Source organism: Microcaecilia unicolor, chromosome 8, assembly GCF_901765095.1.
Source record: "Microcaecilia unicolor chromosome 8, aMicUni1.1, whole genome shotgun sequence".
Lineage (NCBI taxonomy): Eukaryota > Metazoa > Chordata > Amphibia > Gymnophiona > Siphonopidae > Microcaecilia > Microcaecilia unicolor.
In genome coordinates, this window is record NC_044038.1 from 38,484,403 (window position 1) to 38,509,549 (window position 25,147).

Below are 25,147 nucleotides of genomic sequence, written 5' to 3' on the forward strand. Positions count from 1 at the left end.
ACTATGGCACCAACAGTTGTCTCCTTCTCGCCCAGCGTCTTACTGATGGTTTTGTAGCCCATTCCAGCCTTGTGCAGGTGTATGATCTTGTCCCTGACATCCTTAGACAGCTCCTTGCTCTTGGCCATTTTGTAGAGGTTAGAGTCTGACTGATTCACTGAGTCTGTGGACAGGTGTCTTTCATACAGGTGACCATTGCCGACAGCTGTCTGTCATGCAGGTAACGAGTTGATTTGGAGCATCTACCTGGTCTGTAGGGGCCAGATCTCTTACTGGTTGGTGGGGGATCAAATACTTATTTCCCTCTGCAGAATGCAAATAAATTCATATACTTTCCACAATGTGATTTTCCGGATTTAATTTGTGATGTGCTATCTCTCACTGTTACCAATAACCTACCCTTCAATTATGGGCTGCTCATGTCTTTGTCAGTGGGCAAACTTACAAAATCAGCAAGGGATCAAATACTTATTTCCCCCACTGTATATTGATTTATATTTAAGTCCTTTGCAACAGGGGTAGTGGAGGTATGTACTTGTCTACATTTGGGCATGAACATTTATACCAGTCTTTGAGCTGGCGGAAGTGCTTGCGCTTAACATCCCTTCAAACAGTTAGCGGACCCCTTTGGGCACACGTGTTTTGTCCAGTTTCTTCCCTCGAGCGCATGCCTTTTGGCAACTTTGCTTGTTCAGTATATCCTGCGAACACCATTATGACCCCCGAGGCAGGCGTTTTGTGACGCCAAAACACGGACCGTGTCGGGTCCTTTGTCAAAGCAGCAAATAAAGAGCCTTGCAAAGGACTATTTCCCGAGTTGGATTCGTCTTTTGGTCAGCCTCTACTCTTTGTTGTTTGGTTTGGTCAACGTAGAGGTTCTTCCTGTTTACTGCACTTAAACATCAGACACATAGATGAGGCCTTATACTACTATACTTTAACAGCAGTTCAACGCAGAACTGCTGTTATAGGATTCGCGCTCAGTGCACACCATCTCGATACCTAAATTTTGGCATCATTTCTTATATTTTCCCTTTTGTGACTAACTTTTAATCTAAAAAAATAACTGTGTGAATCATAAATTCAATAGGAACTAGGTTTCTATTTAATTACAAAAAGGAAACAAGGTTTGTGGGAAATATAAGAAAGGCCTCAGTACAGATCTACAGTGAGACCACACCTAAAGTATTGTGTGCAGTCCTGGCTGCCTCATCTCAAGAAAAAAAAAAACCATATAAAAGAAGCCAGAAAAAAGCCCTCAATAATGATACAAGGGATGGAAGAGCTCTCTTATGAAGAAAGGCAAACACAGGGTAGGGCTCTACAGCTTGGAAATATGACAAAGGAAAAGGGGTGTAGGTGCTTTAGTTTTACGTTACTCATTGGTCTTAGTACTGATAAGAAACAGATTTAACAAACACATGAGAAAACAGATTTTTTTTTAACATTTTTTAGCCAAGCCAAAGTTAAGCTGTGGAATTAGTTGCCGGAAGATGTGGTCAAAGGTTATAACAAGCCGCTTAAAAAAAAAAAAAAAAAAAAAAAGATTTAGACAGATTTCTGGAGGACAAGATTGAGAATGGGGCTCATGAGGCACTGTATAGAGTTCTGGTCTCTATTTTTGTATTGTGCCTGTAAATCCCTTTAGATCTGTAGACAGAGATGAGCTATAAGTGTGATTAAATGAATAAAAAGTGGGTACTGGGCTCTCTATATTGGAATGAGCAGCTGGGAAGAAAGCTTCCAGGTACTTTTGAGTGGTCCAGACTGGCCACTGCTAGAGACGGGATAGCATACTTTGGGCACTGTTTACTAAGCCAAGCTATAGGCACATTAGCGTGCACTAAGGCTAGAGACGCCCATAAGAATATATGGGTGTCTAACATTTAGTGCATGCTAAAAACACTAGCGCACCATAGTAAACAGGGCCCTTGTGTTATGCTGTACACTGCAATTCAAAAGAGTACCATAAGATGGCACCAGAGTAGAACGAAAGCATGTCAAATACCAATAAAAGATGAACAAACATGTAGCCAAAGTGTAAGTCCAACAAGCCATGCCACTTTTAATAGTCTCTAAGGCAGGGTTCTTAACATTTGTGCCATGGACCTCTCTGAGAGTGTGGTGAAACCTGCAGATCCCTTCTCAGGAAAATGTATTTAAATCCAACGTGCATAACTTAATCGGCTTAACAAGCTAATTGGCACTAACTAAATTATACATGAACAACTTGCTATGTGCATTCTGTAATGCACTGCACCTAACATCTAATGCATGCAGGCAAAAAGGGGTGTGGTTATGGGTGAGGAAAAAGGTGTTTTGTGGGCATGCCAATATGGGCCAGTGCGCCTAAATCTACACACCGGGATTTACGCCACATTTTCATTGGTGCAAATGGATGCACGTAGTTTTAGGTGCTAGGATGCCAACTAAGCGTATCCTGAAAATGAGCTTGCGGAGCTATTGTTAGAAATATGCAATTTATCCTTAAAATCGAGTGTGGTACCAGAAGATTGGAGGGTGGCCAATGTAACGCCGATTTTTAAAATGGTTCCAGAGGAGATCCGGGAAATTATAGACCGGTGAGTCTGACGTCGGTGCCGGGCAAAATGGTAGAGACTATTATTAAGAACAAAATTACAGAGCACATTCAAAAGCATGGATTAATGAGACTATAGTCAACATGGATTTAGTGAAGGGAAATCTTGCCTCACCGATCTACTACATTTCTTTGAAGGGGTGAACAAACATGTGGATAAAGGTGAGCCGGTCGATATTGTGTATCTGGATTTTCAGAAGGTGTTTGACAAAGTACCTCATGAAAGACTCCAGAGGAAATTGGAGAGTCATGGGGTAGGAGGTAGTGTTTTACTGTGAATTAAAAACTGGTTAAAAGATAGAAAACAGAGATTAGGGTTAAATGGTCAGTATTCTCAATGGAGAAGGGTAGTTAGTAGGGTTCCCCAGGGCTCTGTGCTGGGACCGCTGCTTTTTAACATATTTATAAATGACCTAGAGATGGGAATAACAAGTGAGGTAATTAAATTTGCTGATGACACAAAGTTATTCAAAGTCGTTAAATCGCGGGAGGATTGTGAAAAATTACAAGAGGACCTTACGAGACTGGGAGACTGGGCGTCTAAATGGCAGATGTTTAATGTGAGGAAGTGCAAAGTGATGCATGTGGGAAAGAGGAACCCGAATTATAGCTACATCATGCAAGGTTCCACGTTAGGAGTCACAGACCAAGAAAGGGATCTAGGTGTCGTCATTGATGATACGTTGAAACCTTCTGCTCAGTGTGCTGCTGCGACTAAGAAAGCAAATAGAATGTTAGGTATTAGTAGGAAAGGAATGGAAAACAAAAATGAGGATGTTATAATGCCTTTGAATCGCTCCATGGTGCAACCGCACCTCGAATATTGTGTTCAATTCTGGTCGCCGCATCTCAAAAAAGATATAGTGATGCAGACAAGGGCGACAAAAATGATAAAGGGGATAGGACGACTTCCCTATGAGGAAAGGCTAAAGCGGCTAGGGCTCTTCAGCTTGGAGAAAAGGCGGCTGAGGGGAGATATGATAGAGGTCTATAAAATGAGTGGAGTTGAACAGGTAGATGTGAAGCGTCTGTTCACGCTTTCCAAAAATACTAGGACTAGGGGGCATGCGATGAAGCTACAATGTAATAAATTTAAAACGAATCAGAGAAACTTTTTCTTCACTCAACGTGTAATTAAACTCTGGAATTCGTTGCCAGAGAATGTGGTAAAGGCAGTTAGCTTAGCGGAGTTTAAAAAAAGGTTTGGACGGCTTCCTAAAGGAAAAGTCCATAGACCGTTATTAAATGGACTTGGGGAAAATCCACTATTTCTGGGATATGCAGTATAAAATGTTTTGTACTTTTTGGGGATCTTGCCAGGTATTTGTGACCTGGATTGGCCACTGTTGGAAACAGGATGCTGGGCTTGATGGACCTTTGGTCTTTCCCAGTATGGCAATACCTATGTATATACCATGCCTAACTCTAGGTGCTGCTTATAGAATACACTTAGTTGGCACTGATTTCTGTGCCAATTTTTTAGGCGCCATACATAGAATCTCTCCCTTAGTGCCTCCTGTTTAGAAGGTGGTTAAGCGGGCCCTATTCTATAAACAGTGCCTAACTTTAAACACAGTTTATAGAATAGTGCTTGGCGTTATTTTTTTTCAACGTCATTTACAGAATTAAGTCCTCAATGTGCAGTTTAAAAAGCAGCAACTACTAAAATTTAAAAAAAAAATGCAAAACTCCTCAACATAGTTGTGCACTAGCTGTTACTGTGCCCACAATGAATATTCATGAGAGAGATTTGCATGTACTACACCTCCACTGCATGCAGATCTCTCTCATGAATATTCATTGTGGGTATCCTGAAAATCTGGCTGACTGAGGTGCCTCCAGGACCACTGCCTCACCCTGTAAAGATACAGATAATATTTTCTTACATTTTTAGGCACATTTCACTGTAGTGACAGTGTCCATGTTTTATGTCTATTTTGGTACTTGCTACACTGTCTTTCAAGTGGGGGTAATGAAAGTGGTTTACACACTACAATCAGGAAAGGAACTATGAGTCCTCAGAATAAGTAAAGTAGTCAGAATCATCTGCTGCCAGAGCCAGGCCCCATGTGACTACCCAACCCAAGAAAGCCTGAGTAAAAAAGTGGAGTTTTCAATTCCACTTTAAAATTTGGGGTATGACGGTTCAGTGGGAAGGAATTCCATAAGAAATGTAAATTTGATTACAATAAACAGAAGGAAGAGTCAGCTGGTGTTCAGAACTCGATCACAAGGTCCAGACAAGAACAGGAGATATGAAGGATAATAAATAAGGGGGCAGACTAGTGTGAAGCGCTTTATAAGTTAATACTTTATACTGAATCTGGTAAACGATGGCAGTAAAAGAGAAGAGTAAGTCGATCAAAGCAGCCAGAGGATGAGAGGTGACAGATGGAAGTATTTTGGACTGACTGAAGCTTATTGGGAAGGGTCTGTCTGCCTGTTTGTCCATCAGTCCATACACAAACAAATCTATGCATAAGAGAATGCAACAGTGTGCGCTGGGGATCCCAAACATGTGGCACAGGAAGAGGCGAACTGCTACTGCAATGGCAAAGACACCACAGTGTGCTACAGGGATCCAAAAGCCCACAACACAGAAAAGGGAAGGTCTGCCGCAAAAAAGAGTATTGCAATTTGCCAAAGGGGACCTACTCTGGGGGTGGGGCAGTGTAAGATTAAAGGGGCAATGCAAGGAGGAAGGAAAGGAAAGATCACCTCAGAACACACACTTACCTAGATCCTGACCCACTGATATCTCTTCATCTCCACCCCACCACACCCGCATGAGACTCACTCCCAACATACTACCCCTCCTCACTCTACCCAAACATGCCATATATACCGGTCATTCGTACCTATATCCCATACCACTCAGTCTTGCAGAATTCACATACAGCATTAGCCACAACACAAAGACCTCATCCGCTCTCTCCCACTCACTCGCCATGCCTCTTGGACTATTAAGACACTCTAGTCTCTGTCTCTCCCTACCACGTCCTCCACAGAGACATGACTGGGTTTGCAAATGAAAGAAGGGGAAATGCACCACTGTGTCACACTCTAGGGGTGCACTTTTTCAACTTGTTTAATAGCCTGTCTTATTTTTTTTTAATTATTCATTATTTTACAAGGAAAACGGGCAGGGAAATAAACGTGCTGGTAAGTTTAATCTTCCCTTTCGATAAACTGTGCAAGTTTGCGGCATGTATTTATGCTTCAACAGTAACACTTTTTGAAAAACGTTTCAAAATCACAACTATGCTTTTACATGTTAGCCCAGTACAATCAAATGTCTTTCCATGAATTTATCTGGTCCCTCATTAAAGATGAATTATACTATTTGCATACTAGAATGCTATGGGGCTCATTTTCAAAGCACTTAAACATCCAAAGTTCCGTAGGTAAGTGCTTTGAAAATATGCTTCAGTGTCACATAGCTGAATATATTATAGTTTATCTGCACTGTTTCATATAGGCTGAGTGATGTCATCAACATGTGACAGTTTGTTGGCTATTTTTCCATGAGACTAGAGTGAGTTGGTCCCATCGTTACTGGTATTTACAACTTTGGCCTTGATTCTGTCACAGTGATTTAGAAGTCCACAGAGATACAACAGCCAGACTTTCCCCCAAATATTTACTGTCATAACAAGCTGGGAAAGCATGTGATGTCTCTGTGTATGTCTAGGACCTGGAGAAGAGAATGAGGAGACGGTATCCAAAACTCCCATTGGTTTGAAAAGAATAATAAAGTGAAACAAAGTGAGATAAGGTACCCAACCATTAGATGTTACTGTAAATTGATTTCAAAAGAGGAATTTTAAAGTTTAACCACAGTGTGCCACTGTCCCTTGGAAACATGCTTCTCCCACGCTTGCTGGCAGTACATCCTTTTTTGCCCCGAAGCAGATTCAGTCAGTTAGATTGTTTCTAGATACCAAGGACCCTGCGGCCTTGACGTGTGCCCTTGTCTTTAGTGCATAAATTACTGCAATTATCTTTACAGTGGTATGAGATCTCTCCCAGAAAATGTTTGCAATTGCTCCAAGATAACAGCCGTCAAACATCTTTCTCTAATGCCCTCAGGTTTTATCATGGTGCCTCCTCTTCTGGCTGCACAACCCCAGCTTCCAAATTTCTTTTACTCAGATACATCATCTGTTTTCTAACACACAGGGTCCTTTATTTGAATATTTCATCCTACTTAATTAAGCTGCTGATCCTGTATCACCCCACGTTCCCTCTGCTTGCAACACGATAATCTGCTCACTATTCCCTCACCGATGGCTAATCATCTTGAAATCACTAGCCATCCTACTTTTGCCTATTTGGCCCTCTCACTCTAGAACACTTTTTTTAAAATAATATTTTTATTGTCAAGAGAAACGCACAATCATAGAACCTGCATCCATCAGTTACATATGAATGCATATAAAAAAATACAGTGAAAATGCAATATAATATGTATCTGGCACAATATCAACTTTGGTAATAACACTGAGTGCCCTACTAGCCACACTGAACCAGCAGAAATACGTTAACAGAACCAGGCCACACCTGCTGCATGCAAGTTGTGTCTTTTCCTCTTATTTTTTTTAATATCTAAAACAACCCCTCCCCCCCTCTCCCTTACCCTTGAGGCTGAGTCCTATCCCCAGAGATCTCATTCACACTTGTTCAAAGCATAGTGCCCTGTGTACAGGATAGCTGTGTCAATCGCTCATAACTCCTTTGCCAAACAGTACGGCTTGGTGGAGGGCACTCCCATTCATATTTAAATTGTCCTCCCCCTTCCCAACCTGCTATCTGCTTCATATTAGCATACCAGTTAGTAAGAGATGGGGGGGGGGGCTTGTCCACCCAATGTTGTAAGACGACTTTTTTAGCCAGTACCAGAGCTAAGAGGATGAACCGACATTGGTAAATAGACAACCCCTGGGAGTCCAAATCTGAGTCTAAGCCCAAAAGTAATACCCTGTAATTCCATTCTGGAGACTGATCTACCACCTCTTCCAAATGAGCCAGTACCCCTCTCCAAAAAGACTGCAACACATGGCATTCCAGAAATTGGTGTACTATGGTGCTCTTGTTATTCACACACTTATCACAATCCTCTGAGTCCCATAGGCCCAATGCTTTGCCCTTGCTTCGAGTAAGATATGCATGATGTAACATAGTAACATAGTAGATGACGGCAGAAAAAGACCTGCATGGTCCATTCAGTCTGCCCAACAAGACCAACTCGTATGTGCTAGTTTTGTGTATATCTTACCTTGATTTGTAACTGTCATTTTCAGGGCACAGACCGTACAAGTCTGCCCAGCACTATCCCCGCCTCCCAACCACCAGCCCCACCTCCCACCACCGGCTCTGGCACAGACCGTATAAGTCTGCCCAGCACTATCCCCGCCTCCCAACACCAGCTCTGCCACCCAATCTTTGCTAAGCTCCTGAGGATCCATTTCTTCTCAACAGGATTCCTTTATGTTTATCCCACGCATGTTTGAATTCCGTTACCGTTTTCCTCTCCACCACCTCCCGCGGGAGGGCATTCCAAGCATCCACCACTCTCTCCGTGAAAAAATACTTCCTGACATTTTTTTTTGAGTCTGCCCCCCCTTCAATCTCATTTCATGCCCTCTAGTTCTGCCGCCTTCCCATCTCCGGAAAAGGTTCGTTTGCGGATTAATACCTTTCAAATATTTGAACGTCTGTATCATATCACCCCTGTTTCTCCCTTCCTCCAGGGTATACATGTTCAGGTCAGCAAGTCTCTCCTCATATGTCTTGTAACGCAAATCCCATACCATCCTCGTAGCTTTTCTTTGCACCGTGGAAACCCACATTTGGAATTATCTTGTAAGCCAATTCAAAGCACCGAGCGAGTTCTGGGACCGAAACCCCCAACCCCAACATGGCGCTCCACTTTTCTGCTAGGTAGACAGGAAATTTAGCAGGACTCCACAGTTTACCCAAACGATACCAACGCGAAAGCTTATTAAATTCCACAGGCATCTGTGTAAACACCACATCAAGTGTGGTAAATACGGGAAATCTTTTGTCCGCGTTCCGCAATGTCAAAAGGTAATGTCGAAGCTGCAATTAGGAAAAGAAAAAGTTAGGAGGGATATTCCATCGTTCCTGCAAAGGAGGGAAGCAGAAGTCCCCCCTTGCCTGCCACCTGCCCCACATATCTACAGCCCTTCTTTGCCCACTCCCTAAAACATGTTGCACCCCTCCCCGCAGTGAATCCTGGGTTGTCCTGAAATTCTAAGAACGGTGATGGGTCAGAAGCTCCCACCAATCTACGACAACACCAATCCCATGCTATGCGAAGCGGTTTCAGAAGAGGTGTGAGTTTAACCTGAGATCTCCTAGCATGCAGGGCACTAAAAACAGAAAAAGGGGAAGCAGCACTTTCCCAAACACCGGAGGGTGCAAATACATAACATCCCGTATGTAGCTCGTGTAGCCACCTGAGAAGTGCTGCGACATTGTAGAGCTTGAGGTCAGGTAGGTTGACTCCCCCTTCACTTCACACTCGGATGAGCTTGCTATATCCAGTTCTGGCCCGACGGCCTCCCCAGATAAAAGACAATATCACTCCTCTAAATAATCCCTCATCTCTACTATGAATCCACACTGGCATCATTTGAAGAGAGTGTAAAGAATCTTAGGGAACAACACCATTTTAACAAGCGCCACACGACCTAAGAACGAGACAGGGAGATCCCTCCATTGACGACAGAGTTTTAACTAACTAATTTGTCACAAACATTTTTCTTGTACATATCGTTAGTCTAAGTGCAGATAGACCCCCAAGTATTTCATAGGGCCCGTTGTCCAGGACAAAGGGAAGTCAGGACAACTCTTACAACCACAATTAGTGGACAACGTCATTGCCTCCGACTTATCAAAGTTAATTCTCAGTCCCGAAAAAGACCCAAACTGCTGGATGAGATCAATCAAAATGGGTATCCCCTTTGTCACCTGTCTCAAGAATATTAACATATCATCTGCAAAAAGATTAATTTTATATTCACACTTCCCTACCCTTACTCCCTGGACCGCCAATTGCCGAATCTTACTCGCCAGAGGCTCTAAAGTGTAGATTTACACCCTATATGTGTGTAAATAAAGAAACTGACACCTGGTATAAAAAGAATAATAAAAAAGTTTTATTTTTATCGACTGCCACCCGTTGGGCAGAAGCATCCGAGGAACACTCAGATGGGAGCGAAAGTTATTTTTATCAAGAATACAAAAAGATATATGTGCTTAGCAGGAATACAGAGATATATTTGCTCAGCTTTAATATTGCTTTTGCTCAGGTCACATATATGCTACTCTGTTTATATTCACTTTCTTTCACACTGAACCCAATGTGTACGTCATCCCTTTCTCTTTGAAGCTCGTTCTCACATTTCTTATCTTACAAACACATTCTTTCTGGTACCTTGCACAGACTCTCTCTCCCCCCTTTACAGCCTCCTGTCTCCGCTTCACAGTAGGCTGCTCATCTCAAGGTTAATTCTATAACTCCCTCTTCGTTCTATGACTTCATTATTGTTTTCACAAGCCTGTGGACTCATATCTCTTTTGCCTTTAATGCCTGCATTCCACTGACCATAGAAACTTCATACAATTCAACAGTTTTTCATTATATTTCTGTTCATTATTATTAACAAAAGGCAAGAACAAAGAGCATAGGTGACAGCGGACACCCCTGTCTCATACCCCTCTGCAGCGCAAACGAAGGGGACAAAACATTATTTATCAAAATTTGTGCTGTAGGACTCCTGTATAAGGCCCGAATCCTGTGCAAGAACTCTCCATAGATGCCAAACTGTGGTAAAACCCAAAACAGATGGTCCCATAAGATTTTATCAAATGCTTTTTCTGCCTCTAGACTAACAATGATGTCATCTCCTGGTGCACCCCCCTTAGCTTGAATTGCACTCAGAGCTCTTAGAATGTTTGTGGAGGCATACCTCCCCGGTACAAAGCCAGATTGGTCCTCATGCACCAAAGCGGGAAGCACCTTTCCCAAGCGGGCGGCCATGATGCTAGCAAACAATTTTATGTCCTGATTCAGTAAAGAGAAAGGGTGATCCACCTAAGTGGATGAACGCTAACTCCCACGTGAAAGTAACAGCACAAAAGAAAAGTGGGAAATGGACCAATGACTCCAGGAGAATGGGAGATAAATTTGAAGAACCACTTTATTAAATGACTCGACACAGACAACTGTGTTTCGGCGAAAAGGCCTGCCTCAGGAGTCTGAAAACAATAGATATATTAAAAACATCAATTAAAATAAAAATAAAAATAAACAAATATAATCAAAATAATGTAATAAAAAGAACAATATATTGACAAAGAATATAATATAAATATAAATGATAAGACAACATGAATTTGTATAAATATAAATAATACATATATATGCACATATCATCACATGTCCATATGTGAAAACTCTATAGGATATAGCAAATGTAGGGAAAAAGCATGCTTACATATTATATTGCACTAGTGTGCACTCATATAAATCTATGATTAGAACGAAGAAAACCAGGAATATATATAAATATATGTATATATATATATACACATATACACATGGATATAGATACATACATACACACACATACACATATACATATTATATGTATATGTATCTTTAAAACAAACTATATACATATTATATGTATGTGTATCTTAAAACAAACTGAAAAATAAAAATTAAAGAAATATGTTTATATATACACATGTATGCTGAGGGTATTTAAAAAAAGTTTATATTTATATATATATATATATATATATATATGTATATGGCCATGTACAAAGCACATTTACAGAAAGAGTATAGGATTAATGATTATAGAAAGTGTGAAATGCAGTGAATGTATAGAAACATGATGAGATCAGATGTTACTATGGGAAAAATATGTATAAAGAAATATATATAAAGACCGACCTTGGTGATCCTTGTATTCTCAAGTAAGGAGCAAGAAAGAAAGTATGCGCAGTGCTGCAGCTGAACAGTGTTTGTGCCTTCTCACGGCGTTCACGGTACAAACAGAGCAGTCAAATGAAATCGCAGAATTGGTGACTATATCAAACTCAAAGCTAAAAAACTCAAAGCTAAAAAATGAGCGCAATTAAGGTATGCACAATAAAAATATGCGAAAAAATTAATTGATATAGGCATTACCATATAACACTCTGAATGTCTTCCGTAGGAAAACAAAATCCAAAAAAACAAACAAACAAAAAAACGCGAAAGAAAAGTATTTGCAGTTATTCATATTGCCCCAAGTGTCTTCTACGAGCGAATAAAAGAAATCATATTTACCTTGAGAAAGACCTTTGTGGTATTATATCGGCGCAGCGTCTCGATATACTTATAATGGCTTGTCGGGAAAAAAACCTTATATTATACACTTTAAATACTGTGTTTGGCGCCAAAAAAAAAAAAAGGGGGGCAAGGAAGACGTGTTACGTAAGTGCGCTATTGGGTGATTCATGATCATGCGATACTTGATGTAAGAGATTGACAGAAAAAGTGCTCAATCAGAACGTCAAAAGAAAGCGGAGGATGAATGTAAAGGTAAAACAATGGTAGAGTGTAAGCAGAGAAAAGACGTGAAAATGACGTGTCGAATAAACGAACGTTGTTGTAAAGGAAAGAAGTGTCATTATTAACGAACGATATATCTCATCATAAAGGAACCTTATAAATGTAAATGTCACAATGAATGAACAAGATTGGAAGCAAAAGCAGAAATGAAAACTAAATCAATTAAAGGAGCAAGGTGCTCTGAAATTTAAGGGTAAAAAATATTGTAAGGGTAAAGAATATATTGGGGAGAGTATAGATTAGAATAGTTAAAAAACAAAGTATCTATGTGTTAGAGAAGAAAAAGAGGTTTTAAACAATGAAGAAAATGAAAAAAAATGAATGAAAGAAAATGGGAAGCTAATGTAGAGGTTGAGTGTAAATATATATATATATATGAACATGTGCAATAAAAATGAATCTACTGATATTGAAAAGATCAATTAATTAGGATACATATACATATTTTTCTCCACATTTTAATGCATAATGACATGGATTAATATGTCTGTAAACAATATTTAAATAAAACAATAAAATAATGAATAAAAATAATAATAATAATTTAAACGAAATATATATATATATATATGTGTACGGAATGGATTAATATAGAAAAAATATTATTATTATAAAAAGAATTTTTTGAAAAAAACAATTTTTTGTCATCAACAAATATACATACAAGGAGTACAAAATAATACGTATATATATATGTATATATATGCATATCCATGTATACACAAAAAAAGTGTGTACGTACATACATATAAGAGTAAAAACAAGCATCAGTATAAAATATTCAATGGTCTATTTCAATCTTAAGAAATGAATAAAAAAATAAATAGAAGAGACGCAAAAAAAAAATTTTAATTGGTAGGATGCTTTTATGCACAGCATATCTGGATATTAAGGAAGTGAGAGAATTGTTATAGAATTTTATAAATAGACGGAGAGATCCAATTCACTATTAAGTCCATTAGGAGCAAGGGTTTCAAATTCAAAAATCAATTTTTGTTCCTCTCTCAGAAGTTGAGCATCTATATTTCCACCTCTCTTATTGATTTGTAAAGTTCTGAAAACCAGGAACTTAAGATCAGAAATATCATGGTTAGCAGTAAGCCAATGGGAGACTAATGGAGCACTGTCAATTTTTCTATTGATACAACTGCGGTGTTCTATCAGTCTTGTTTTTATTGCTCTAACGGTCTTTCCAATGTATAGCTTAAGGCAAGGACATTGTATAATATAGATAACACATGCAGTATTGCAATTTGAAGTATGACGTAAATGGAAGGTCTGAAGAGTTGTGGGATGCAAAAAAACAGATGTGTCCATAGAGTGTTTGCATACACTACATTTACCACAGGGACGGTGACCATGATGAATTGAGGGTTCTCTTATTTCTGGCAAATAAGATGGTATGAGATGTTCTTTGAGATTTCTATTTCTTGAATAGGCCACAACTAAATTTTTGTCTTTGAAACAGTCTAAATTGTCTAAAATGTGCCAATTCCGTCTTATTGATCTCTGTATATCTTTTGCCAAATGGGAATACCGTAAAGTACATACAATGTCCGGTTTTTCTCTATGCATGGTGGATTGTAAAAGAGCAGACCTATCTTTTAAAAGTGCTTTGGTATATCCGTCCTTGATACATTTTTCAGGATAACCCCTATTTGAGAATCTTTTGCTTAATTGTTCTGCCTGCGTGTTAAAGTCTTCAAAACTTGAGCAAATCCTACGTAATCTCAAAAATTGGCTGAGTGGTAGGTTTTGCTTTAAAGATGGATTATGATAGCTGGTGTAGTGTAGAAAGACATTTCTATCGGTGGGTTTCCTGTAAATGGATGTCTGAAAAAAATATGTGCCTTTTGAGATATTGAGGTCTAAAAAATGGACGTGTCCTTCATTATACTCCATTTTGAATTTGAGATTAGGGTCTCGTGAGTTGAGCCAAGTGTAGAATTGTTGCAAAGATTCTATACTACCTTGCCACAGAATGAAGATGTCATCGATATATCTTTTATAAATTTTAATGTGTTCTGAGAAGTGACATGCGGTCAAATGTTGTTTCTCAAAGTCTCCTACATACAGATTAGCCAAATCGGGAGCCATGGTGGACCCCATGGCAGTCCCTTTAACTTGTTGATAAAAAGTATCCTGAAATGAAAAATAATTTTTGGTAAGTGCTAAAGTCGCACATGTTAGAATGAGGTGATTTGGAATCCTTTTATGAGTAGTTCTTTTAAGAAGAGTTGATTCTATAATTTGTAATGCTTCTATCTGAGGTATATTCGTGTACAGTGATTCGATATCCAATGTGACCATAATTGTGTCTGTCAAAGTACCATCATAATTTTCTAGTATGTTAATCATGTCAGTGCTGTCACGAACATACGAGGGAATCTGAGGGACAAAGGGCCGAAGGAAAAAGTCTACAAATATTGATAATGGTTCAAGGACAGATCCATTCCCTGATACAATGGGTCTACCCGGTGGATTTTCTAGAGACTTATGGATTTTAGGTAACATGTAAATAGTGGGAATGACTGGATGCTTGACTTGTAGAAATTCTTTTTCTTTCTTTGTAAGGAAACCCATCCGTGAGGATATATCTGTTCTTTAATATCTTCTTGAAGGTCTGGAGTAGGATCCTTGTCTAGAGGCACATAAAATTCCAAGTCAGATAGTTGACGTAGGACCTCACTTACGTATTGATGTCTATCCATCACTACGATCCCGCCTCCCTTGTCAGCTGGTTTTATAACTATTTCTTGGTTTCGTCCTAATTGTGCAATCGCTTCTTGTTCTGCTCTAGTGGTGTTGTAGTAGCGTAGTTGTTTTTTCTTTTCAAATTGGCGGACATCATTTTCAACACATGTAGAAAAAGCTTGAATAAGAGGGAAAAATACCACAACTTCATCTAGTGATATGTCTATAGTGAAAAAATCTTCCACCTGGATCCCTCCTGGCCCAGTTAACCCTCTTATTCAAGCTTTTTCTACATGTGTTGAAAATGATGTCCATTCCGTACACATATATATATATATATATTTCGTTTAAATTATTATTATTATTATTTTTATTCATTATTTTATTTAAATATTGTTTACAGACATATTAATCCATGTCATTATGCATTAAAATGTGGAGAAAAATACAGTGGGGGAAATAAGTATTTGATCCCTTGCTGATTTTGTAAGTTTGCCCACTGACAAAGACATGAGCAGCCCATAATTGAAGGGTAGGTTATTGGTAACAGTGAGAGATAGCACATCACAAATTAAATCCGGAAAATCACATTGTGGAAAGTATATGAATTTATTTGCATTCTGCAGAGGGAAATAAGTATTTGATCCCCCACCAACCAGTAAGAGATCTGGCCCCTACAGACCAGGTAGATGCTCCAAATCAACTCGTTACCTGCATGACAGACAGCTGTCGGCAATGGTCACCTGTATGAAAGACACCTGTCCACAGACTCAGTGAATCAGTCAGACTCTAACCTCTACAAAATGGCCAAGAGCAAGGAGCTGTCTAAGGATGTCAGGGACAAGATCATACACCTGCACAAGGCTGGAATGGGCTACAAAACCATCAGTAAGACGCTGGGCGAGAAGGAGACAACTGTTGGTGCCATAGTAAGAAAATGGAAGAAGTACAAAATGACTGTCAATCGACAAAGATCTGGGGCTCCACGCAAAATCTCACCTCGTGGGGTATCCTTGATCATGAGGAAGGTTAGAAATCAGCCTACAACTACAAGGGGGGAACTTGTCAATGATCTCAAGGCAGCTGGGACCACTGTCACCACGAAAACCATTGGTAACACATTACGACATAACGGATTGCAATCCTGCAGTGCCTGCAAGGTCCCCCTGCTCCGGAAGGCACATGTGACGGCCCGTCTGAAGTTTGCCAGTGAACACCTGGATGATGCCGAGAGTGATTGGGAGAAGGTGCTGTGGTCAGATGAGACAAAAATTGAGCTCTTTGGCATGAACTCAACTCGCCGTGTTTGGAGGAAGAGAAATGCTGCCTATGACCCAAAGAACACCGTCCCCACTGTCAAGCATGGAGGTGGAAATGTTATGTTTTGGGGGTGTTTCTCTGCTAAGGGCACAGGACTACTTCACCGCATCAATGGGAGAATGGATGGGGCCATGTACCGTACAATTCTGAGTGACAACCTCCTTCCCTCCGCCAGGGCCTTAAAAATGGGTCGTGGCTGGGTCTTCCAGCACGACAATGACCCAAAACATACAGCCAAGGCAACAAAGGAGTGGCTCAGGAAGAAGCACATTAGGGTCATGGAGTGGCCTAGCCAGTCACCAGACCTTAATCCCATTGAAAACTTATGGAGGGAGCTGAAGCTGCGAGTTGCCAAGCGACAGCCCAGAACTCTTAATGATTTAGAGATGATCTGCAAAGAGGAGTGGACCAAAATTCCTCCTGACATGTGTGCAAACCTCATCATCAACTACAGAAGACGTCTGACCGCTGTGCTTGCCAACAAGGGTTTTGCCACCAAGTATTAGGTCTTGTTTGCCAGAGGGATTAAATACTTATTTCCCTCTGCAGAATGCAAATAAATTCATATACTTTCCACAATGTGATTTTCCGGATTTAATTTGTGATGTGCTATCTCTCACTGTTACCAATAACCTACCCTTCAATTATGGGCTGCTCATGTCTTTGTCAGTGGGCAAACTTACAAAATCAGCAAGGGATCAAATACTTATTTCCCCCACTGTATGTATATGTATCCTAATTAATTGATCTTTTCAATATCAGTAGATTCATTTTTATTGCACATGTTCATATATATATATATATATTTACACTCAACCTCTACATTAGCTTCCCATTTTCTTTCATTCATTTTTTTTCATTTTCTTCATTGTTTAAAACCTCTTTTTCTTCTCTAACACAGATACTTTGTTTTTTAACTATTCTAATCTATACTCTCCCCAATATATTCTTTACCCTTACAATATTTTTTACCCTTAAATTTCAGAGCACCTTGCTCCTTTAATTGATTTAGTTTTCATTTCTGCTTTTGCTTCCAATCTTGTTCATTCATTGTGACATTTACATTTATAAGGTTCCTTTATGATGAGATATATCGTTCGTTAATAATGACACTTCTTTCCTTTACAACAACGTTCGTTTATTCGACACGTCATTTTCACGTCTTTTCTCTGCTTACACTCTACCATTGTTTTACCTTTACATTCATCCTCCGCTTTCTTTTGACGTTCTGATTGAGCACTTTTTCTGTCAATCTCTTACATCAAGTATCGCATGATCATGAATCACCCAATAGCGCACTTACGTAACACGTCTTCCTTGCCCCCCTTTTTTTTTTTTGGCGCCAACACAGTATTTAAAGTGTATAATATAAGGTTTTTTTCCCGACAAGCCATTATAAGTATATCGAGACGCTGCGCCGATATAATACCACAAAGGTCTTTCTCAAGGTAAATATGATTTCTTTTATTCGCTCATAGAAGACACTTGGGGCAATATGAATAACTGCAAATACTTTTCTTTCGCGTTTTTTTGTTTGTTTGTTTTTTTTGGATTTTGTTTTCCTACGGAAGACATTCAGAGTGTTATATGGTAATGCCTATATCAATTAATTTTTTCGCATATTTTTATTGTGCATACCTTAATTGCGCTCATTTTTTAGCTTTGAGTTTTTTAGCTTTGAGTTTGATATAGTCACCAATTCTGCGATTTCATTTGACTGCTCTGTTTGTACCGTGAACGCCGTGAGAAGGCACAAACACTGTTCAGCTGCAGCACTGCGCATACTTTCTTTCTTGCTCCAAATATCTCTTTCTTCCTTTTTAAATCACCAACACAGTGCAGTGCAAACACTGTGTATACTTTCTTCCCCCCTTTTGACCTCCCGTTTCACAAAACACCAACACAGTGTAGTGCAAACACTGTGTATACTTTACTGCTTTACATTACCGGATCAATATCGTGCACATTTTTCTCCCCTATTTTTCTTAATTGATAAAGACCTTAGGACACATATATATATATTTTTTTTTGGTCTCAACACCATACACAATAATTTTTTTGATTTATATTTACCGTTTCACAAATGGAAATCCTGTGGGACAAACCTTTAAAGTATAATATATTTCTGCTTCAATCTGAGCTGGAGTAATGTCCTTCCCTTTCTATATTTATATTTTTTTACAGACTATTCGACCTCAAGTCCTTACTTGAGAATACAAGGATCACCAAGGTCGGTCTTTATATATATTTCTTTATACATATTTTTCCCATAGTAACATCTGATCTCATCATGTTTCTATACATTCACTGCATTTCACACTTTCTATAATCATTAATCCTATACTCTTTCTGTAAATGTGCTTTGTACATGGCCATATACATATATATATATATATAAACTTTTTTTAAATACCCTCAGCATACATGTGTATATATAAACATATTTCTTTAATTTTTATTTTTCAGTTTGTTTTAAGATACACATACATATAATATGTATATAGTTTGTTTTAAAGATACATATACAGTGGGGGAAATAAGTATTTGATCCCTTGCTGATTTTGTAAGTTTGCCCACTGACAAAGACATGAGCAGCCCATAATTGAAGGGTAGGTTATTGGTAACAGTGAGAGATAGCACATCACAAATTAAATCCGGAAAATCACATTGTGAAAAGTATATGAATTTATTTGCATTCTGCAGAGGGAAATAAGTATTTAATCCCTCTGGCAAACAAGACCTAATACTTGGTGGCAAAACCCTTGTTGGCAAGCACAGCGGTCAGACGTCTTCTGTAGTTGATGATGAGGTTTGCACACATGTCAGGAGGAATTTTGGTCCACTCCTCTTTGCAGATCATCTCTAAATCATTAAGAGTTCTGGGCTGTCGCTTGGCAACTCGCAGCTTCAGCTCCCTCCATAAGTTTTCAATGGGATTAAGGTCTGGTGACTGGCTAGGCCACTCCATGACCCTAATGTGCTTCTTCCTGAGCCACTCCTTTGTTGCCTTGGCTGTATGTTTTGGGTCATTGTCGTGCTGGAAGACCCAGCCACGACCCATTTTTAAGGCCCTGGCGGAGGGAAGGAGGTTGTCACTCAGAATTGTACGGTACATGGCCCCATCCATTCTCCCATTGATGCGGTGAAGTAGTCCTGTGCCCTTAGCAGAGAAACACCCCCAAAACATAACATTTCCACCTCCATGCTTGACAGTGGGGACGGTGTTCTTTGGGTCATAGGCAGCATTTCTCTTCCTCCAAACACGGCGAGTTGAGTTCATGCCAAAAAGCTCAATTTTTGTCTCATCTGACCACAGCACCTTCTCCCAATCACTCTCGGCATCATCCAGGTGTTCACTGGCAAACTTCAGACGGGCCGTCACATGTGCCTTCCGGAGCAGGGGGACCTTGCGGGCACTGCAGGATTGCAATCCGTTATGTCGTAATGTGTTACCAATGGTTTTCGTGGTGACAGTGGTCCCAGCTGCCTTGAGATCATTGACAAGTTCCCCCCTTGTAGTTGTAGGCTGATTTCTAACCTTCCTCATGATCAAGGATACCCCACGAGGTGAGATTTTGCGTGGAGCCCCAGATCTTTGTCGATTGACAGTCATTTTGTACTTCTTCCATTTTCTTACTATGGCACCAACAGTTGTCTCCTTCTCGCCCAGCGTCTTACTGATGGTTTTGTAGCCCATTCCAGCCTTGTGCAGGTGTATGATCTTGTCCCTGACATCCTTAGACAGCTCCTTGCTCTTGGCCATTTTGTAGAGGTTAGAGTCTGACTGATTCACTGAGTCTGTGGACAGGTGTCTTTCATACAGGTGACCATTGCCGACAGCTGTCTGTCATGCAGGTAACGAGTTGATTTGGAGCATCTACCTGGTCTGTAGGGGCCAGATCTCTTACTGGTTGGTGGGGGATCAAATACTTATTTCCCTCTGCAGAATGCAAATAAATTCATATACTTTCCACAATGTGATTTTCCGGATTTAATTTGTGATGTGCTATCTCTCACTGTTACCAATAACCTACCCTTCAATTATGGGCTGCTCATGTCTTTGTCAGTGGGCAAACTTACAAAATCAGCAAGGGATCAAATACTTATTTCCCCCACTGTACATATAATATGTATATGTGTATGTGTGTGTATGTATGTATCTATATCCATGTGTATATGTGTGTATATATATATACATATATTTATATATATTCCTGGTTTTCTTCGTTCTAATCATAGATTTATATGAGTGCACACTAGTGCAATATAATATGTAAGCATGCTTTTTCCCTACATTTGCTATATCCTATAGAGTTTTCACATATGGACATGTGATGATATGTGCATATATATGTATTATTTATATTTATATTTATACAAATTCATGTTGTCTTATCATTTATATTTATATTATATTCTTTGTCAATATATTGTTCTTTTTATTACATTATTTTGATTATATTTGTTTATTTTTATTTTTATTTTAATTGATGTTTTTAATATATCTATTGTTTTCAGACTCCTGAGGCAGGCCTTTTCGCCGAAACACAGTTGTCTGTGTCGAGTCATTTAATAAAGTGGTTCTTCAAATTTATCTCCCATTCTCCTGGAGTCATTGGTCCATTTCCCACTTTTCTTTTGTGCTGATTCAGTAAAGAAATAGGGCGATAAGAACCCGATAGCTCCCTGTCGCAACCCAGTTTAGGTAAAACTATTAAAGAAGCGTGTGTCATGGCACCCGTGGGCTGTTCCTCCATGCAGAGTGCCTCACATAATTCGCTAAATGGACCTGCTACCTGACCTCCCAGAGTTTTGTAAAATTCAGGCCCCAGCCCATCAGAGCCCGGAGCTTTTACTAACTTAAGTTTCTTTATAGCTGCTTGAATTTCAATTCCCTGAACAGGTATGTTCAAGATGTCTCGTTGTTCCTGTGTCAGGGAAGGGAGCCGAAGGCCCTGAAAGAATGCCTCCCGCTTTTTCAAGTCACATTGTCCTGAGTCATACAAAGATTTATAGAAATCCACGAACGCCTTTTGAAACTCCTCTTCCCTGGTTAGCAACTGCCCTGTTGAGGATTTAAGGCGAGTGATCAGTTGCTTTGCAGGTCTGTTACGACCCAGGGTGGCCAACAATCTGCCCGTCTTATTTCCCCACCTGTGGACTTGGTATTTGTATAATTGAATGTCCCTCATCGCCCGTTTATTCAAGTTGTCGTTGATCTTGTTTTTTTTAACTCTCTAAAGGTATTCCTAAACGTTTCATCTTTCCGAGCTAATAGTGACCTGGTATCCTGGAGTAGTTGAAACTGAGCAAGAAGTTCCCCGTCTCTCTTCTTTCGTGTTCTAGCTGTGTATTCTATGATTTTCCCTCTCAACACTGCCTTTCCCGCTTCCCAGAAGGTGATCGGATCGGAAACAGATGACCCGTTGTCTATGAGATAGTGCCCCCACTCCTTCTGGAGAAATTCCTTGAATTCTGGTTCTCGGTATAAGGTAGGGTTCATACGCCATCCCATTCTATTTCTAGCCCTCGAGAGGCTCAAATCCACCCTTATCAGGCTATGGTCCGATACTACACCCTCCTCAATCTCTGCAGCGCAACTAACAGAGAAGAGAGCAGGCGGCAGCAGAATGGAGTCTAATCTAGCCTGACATTTATGTACATGGGAGTAGAAAGTTTATTCTCTATAATCCGAATGAAGTACCTCCAGACGTCCACTAACCCCAATTCTCTCTGGAGAAGCCCTAATTCCCTTGTCCTCCATCCCCTTAGGCCGTGCTTTCGGTGGTTTAAAATCAACTAGTGGGTCTGCCGTTATATTAAAATCCCCTCCCACAATCACTTGATACTCTTGTAGCGGTGCTAAAGCAGCCAACAGCTGGAAGTAAAATTTCTGAGAATAGACATTCAGAGCATAAACAGAGAACAGGGCTACCCTCAGCCCCCCTGTAAGATGCCCGCCCAAATCACAAATCTTCCCCTCAGGGTCCTGAACCATTTTGTGGCAGGTGCTATCTAATGCTTTACTCAAGAGGATAGCTACTCCTCTTTTCCTATTGTTATACGAAGCAAAGGCAATCTCACCCACCCAGCCTTGTTTCAATTTAAGATGTTCTGGTGAGGACAAATGGGTTTCCTGGACCATGAGAATATCCACTTTCAATTGTTTACTATAATTTAGGATTTCCTTGCATTTAATTGGAGAGTGAATGTCATCTACATTAAGGGAAGCTAGCCTTAAACTACCCATTCCCTCAAACCAGGGTTGTACTAATGTAAAACCGTTTAGACAAAAAAAAAACTCTCCAGGCGACATCCCAGCAGTGCCACCTCACAGAGAAAGTTGTTCATTTTTCACTTGTACACATGACAACATTGTTACAGTGGTAATGTTTGGTCTCCTACTCTGGAACACGTTATAGCCTTACTTAAAGTCTGAATCATCTAGTACCAAATTCAAGGCTAGCCATAAAGCTTTCTTTTTCTCACAGGCCTTTCTTCAAATCGCAATACCTCCCATTTCTAGGGCTGACTATCAAATTAGGGATAATGAGCTATTTGTCGTCTTGTCCAATCTTTTTCTTCCCTACTCTTGCTGCTCTCTGCATAGAAAATGTTACTTCTTTCTTCTAGATTGTCTTTATTTTGCAAATTTGCTATGCTGACCCCTCTGTCTTTTTAGCATTAACTGCTTTGCTCTGAACTATTAAAGATGGTTTACCACATTTTTAAATAAAGTACATGGGTCATTCACTAGGGAGCCAATGCTCAAAGGTTCACGATAGAGCAATACAAATAGCAGTGGTATGCTCAAACCAATGAGCTTGCAAATTACTGCCGAGTTAAAGTCACGGAAGTAATCTGCGGCTTAGCACTAAATGTCAACTTTCCTATCAGTGCCTAAGTGGTGACTGGTTTAGGCATTGACTGACAGGAAAGTTGACATTAAAAAAAAAAAAAAAAGAGCCACATGCCACAAAATGGCTGGCCCAGGCCCCCCCCCCCCCCCCCCCCGATATTAAATTAAAAAAAATATATTCCCAGGTGGTCTAATGGCCCCCAGGCCCCACTCACTCCCTCCCTCCCTCCCACCCGCACAAATAAAGGAATTTCTCCCTTATATGGTAAACAGGCTCTGCCCACTGCATCCCAGGATGTACCACACAGGGAGGGGTATTGCCATTTCACAATGATGGCACGAGCTCCAGGTAGGTCAGGGGAGCCTTGGGTTGGGGTTGCAGGGTGGGGAAAAGGGGCACAGACTACCAGAGAGGCTCTTTTTATTGGATGGGGAGGGGAATAAGCAGAAGACAACTTGACTACGAGGATCTGTATGGGTGGGGAGGGAGAGGAAGATAACGGGGCCTGAGGGGCCATTAGATAACCCAGAAAACGTTTTTATTTAATATCAGGGAATGATCAGGAGCAGGAAGCAGTCCAGGGCAGGGTAGTCAGGTAGAAGGAAGAGAAGGGGTGCCGCTAGACACCTGCTCCTCTCATCCAACCCTTCTACACTGCCCTGGGTGTGGCACAAAGTTTCCCATGCTAAACGCACGTGAGAAACGTTTGGGGTGGGGGGAGAGCACGGCTGTGGGGTGGGTAATAAGTGCAACAACATGCATTTTCATACGATCTGTGCAAATGGTTTCAGCATCAGGTAAAACCCACACCGAAAACATTTGAGAATTCAGCACACAATAATGTGCATGCAAACCTGGCGTTAACCCTATGTTAAAGTCAGCGGTAATTTTGAGCATCGGCCCTCCCGTGTCACCATATGTAGTAACTATTAAGAAAGCTCTACGGTTCTGTCACTGGGTTTCACACTACGATTAAAAAAGAGAATCAAATACACATCTGAATCACTAGGAGCAAGCCTAGCAGGGTGAAGAGAAGGCATGGGGGATGAAGAGCATGCCTCATGAAATTATCTCCACCACACTTGCACATGTGTGTCTGTTTTGCGTGTATGTCAGTGCATGTGTATGTGTTTGTTGGTTATGTGGGTGTCTTGTAACCAAAGGTGGCGTGCAAGAGGAAAAACAACATACACAGCACGACACAGAATAGCCTGGAAGAAGGGGCTAAAAGTTACCACGCTCTTATCGGACAAATTATTACTCTAAGCTGGTACTACAAATGACAGAAAAAAAAAACTTTAAACTGCTGAGAATACACGAACAAAATTATCAATCTTATTTGGGTAGAGACGGTCATCAAAAATATGCATAAAGTTCAAGGTAAATAGATTTATGCCTTAATGCGATCTCCGTGCTGCTAAATATCTACCTCCTTTCAGGCCTGAAACTGTATGAATCAAACCCATAAATGAAGAAATAAGATGAAGAATGTTTTTACAGTGAAATAAGTCTAGTACTAAAACACTGTAGACAAAACATACTCAAGGCTTTTTCTTGGTTTGCATCCATGGGAAAAATGCTAAGTATGCCTGGTATGTAACACATTATCTTAATACCTGATCAAATTCTAGCTGTAAATGCCTGTAATAGCTACAGAAACAAAACAATACCTGCATTTGGGGCTAGATTCTATATGTGGTGCCAAAAAAAAAAAAAAAAAAGGGCGCAGAAAAAAGCGCTTCTATAAGCGGCGCTTAAAGTTAGGTATATTTTATAGAATGGCGCTTACGCCCGAGACTCACACCTAACTTTAGGCACAGCCATTTGCACCAAACGTGGTGCAAATGTACAAGCCTAAATTAGGTGTGTACCTGCGTTATTCAATAATGCGCATTCATTTTAGGATCACCCCCATTACACCTATGACCCTCCCATTTTTCAGATCTCACCTACATTTATACAAGCAAATGCTAATTAAATCTAATTAGAGCTAATTACTTGTTAAAAAGCCAATTGGCGCTAATT

General features: G+C 40.1%; 1 protein-coding gene across 6 annotated transcripts in view; it reads right to left on the minus strand.

Annotated features, from left to right (window-relative positions):
• Positions 1 to 25,147, minus strand: part of CLEC16A (C-type lectin domain containing 16A) — a 365,691-nt gene that overhangs the window by 322,884 nt on the left and 17,660 nt on the right. The gene's annotated exons all lie outside the window — the stretch shown is intronic.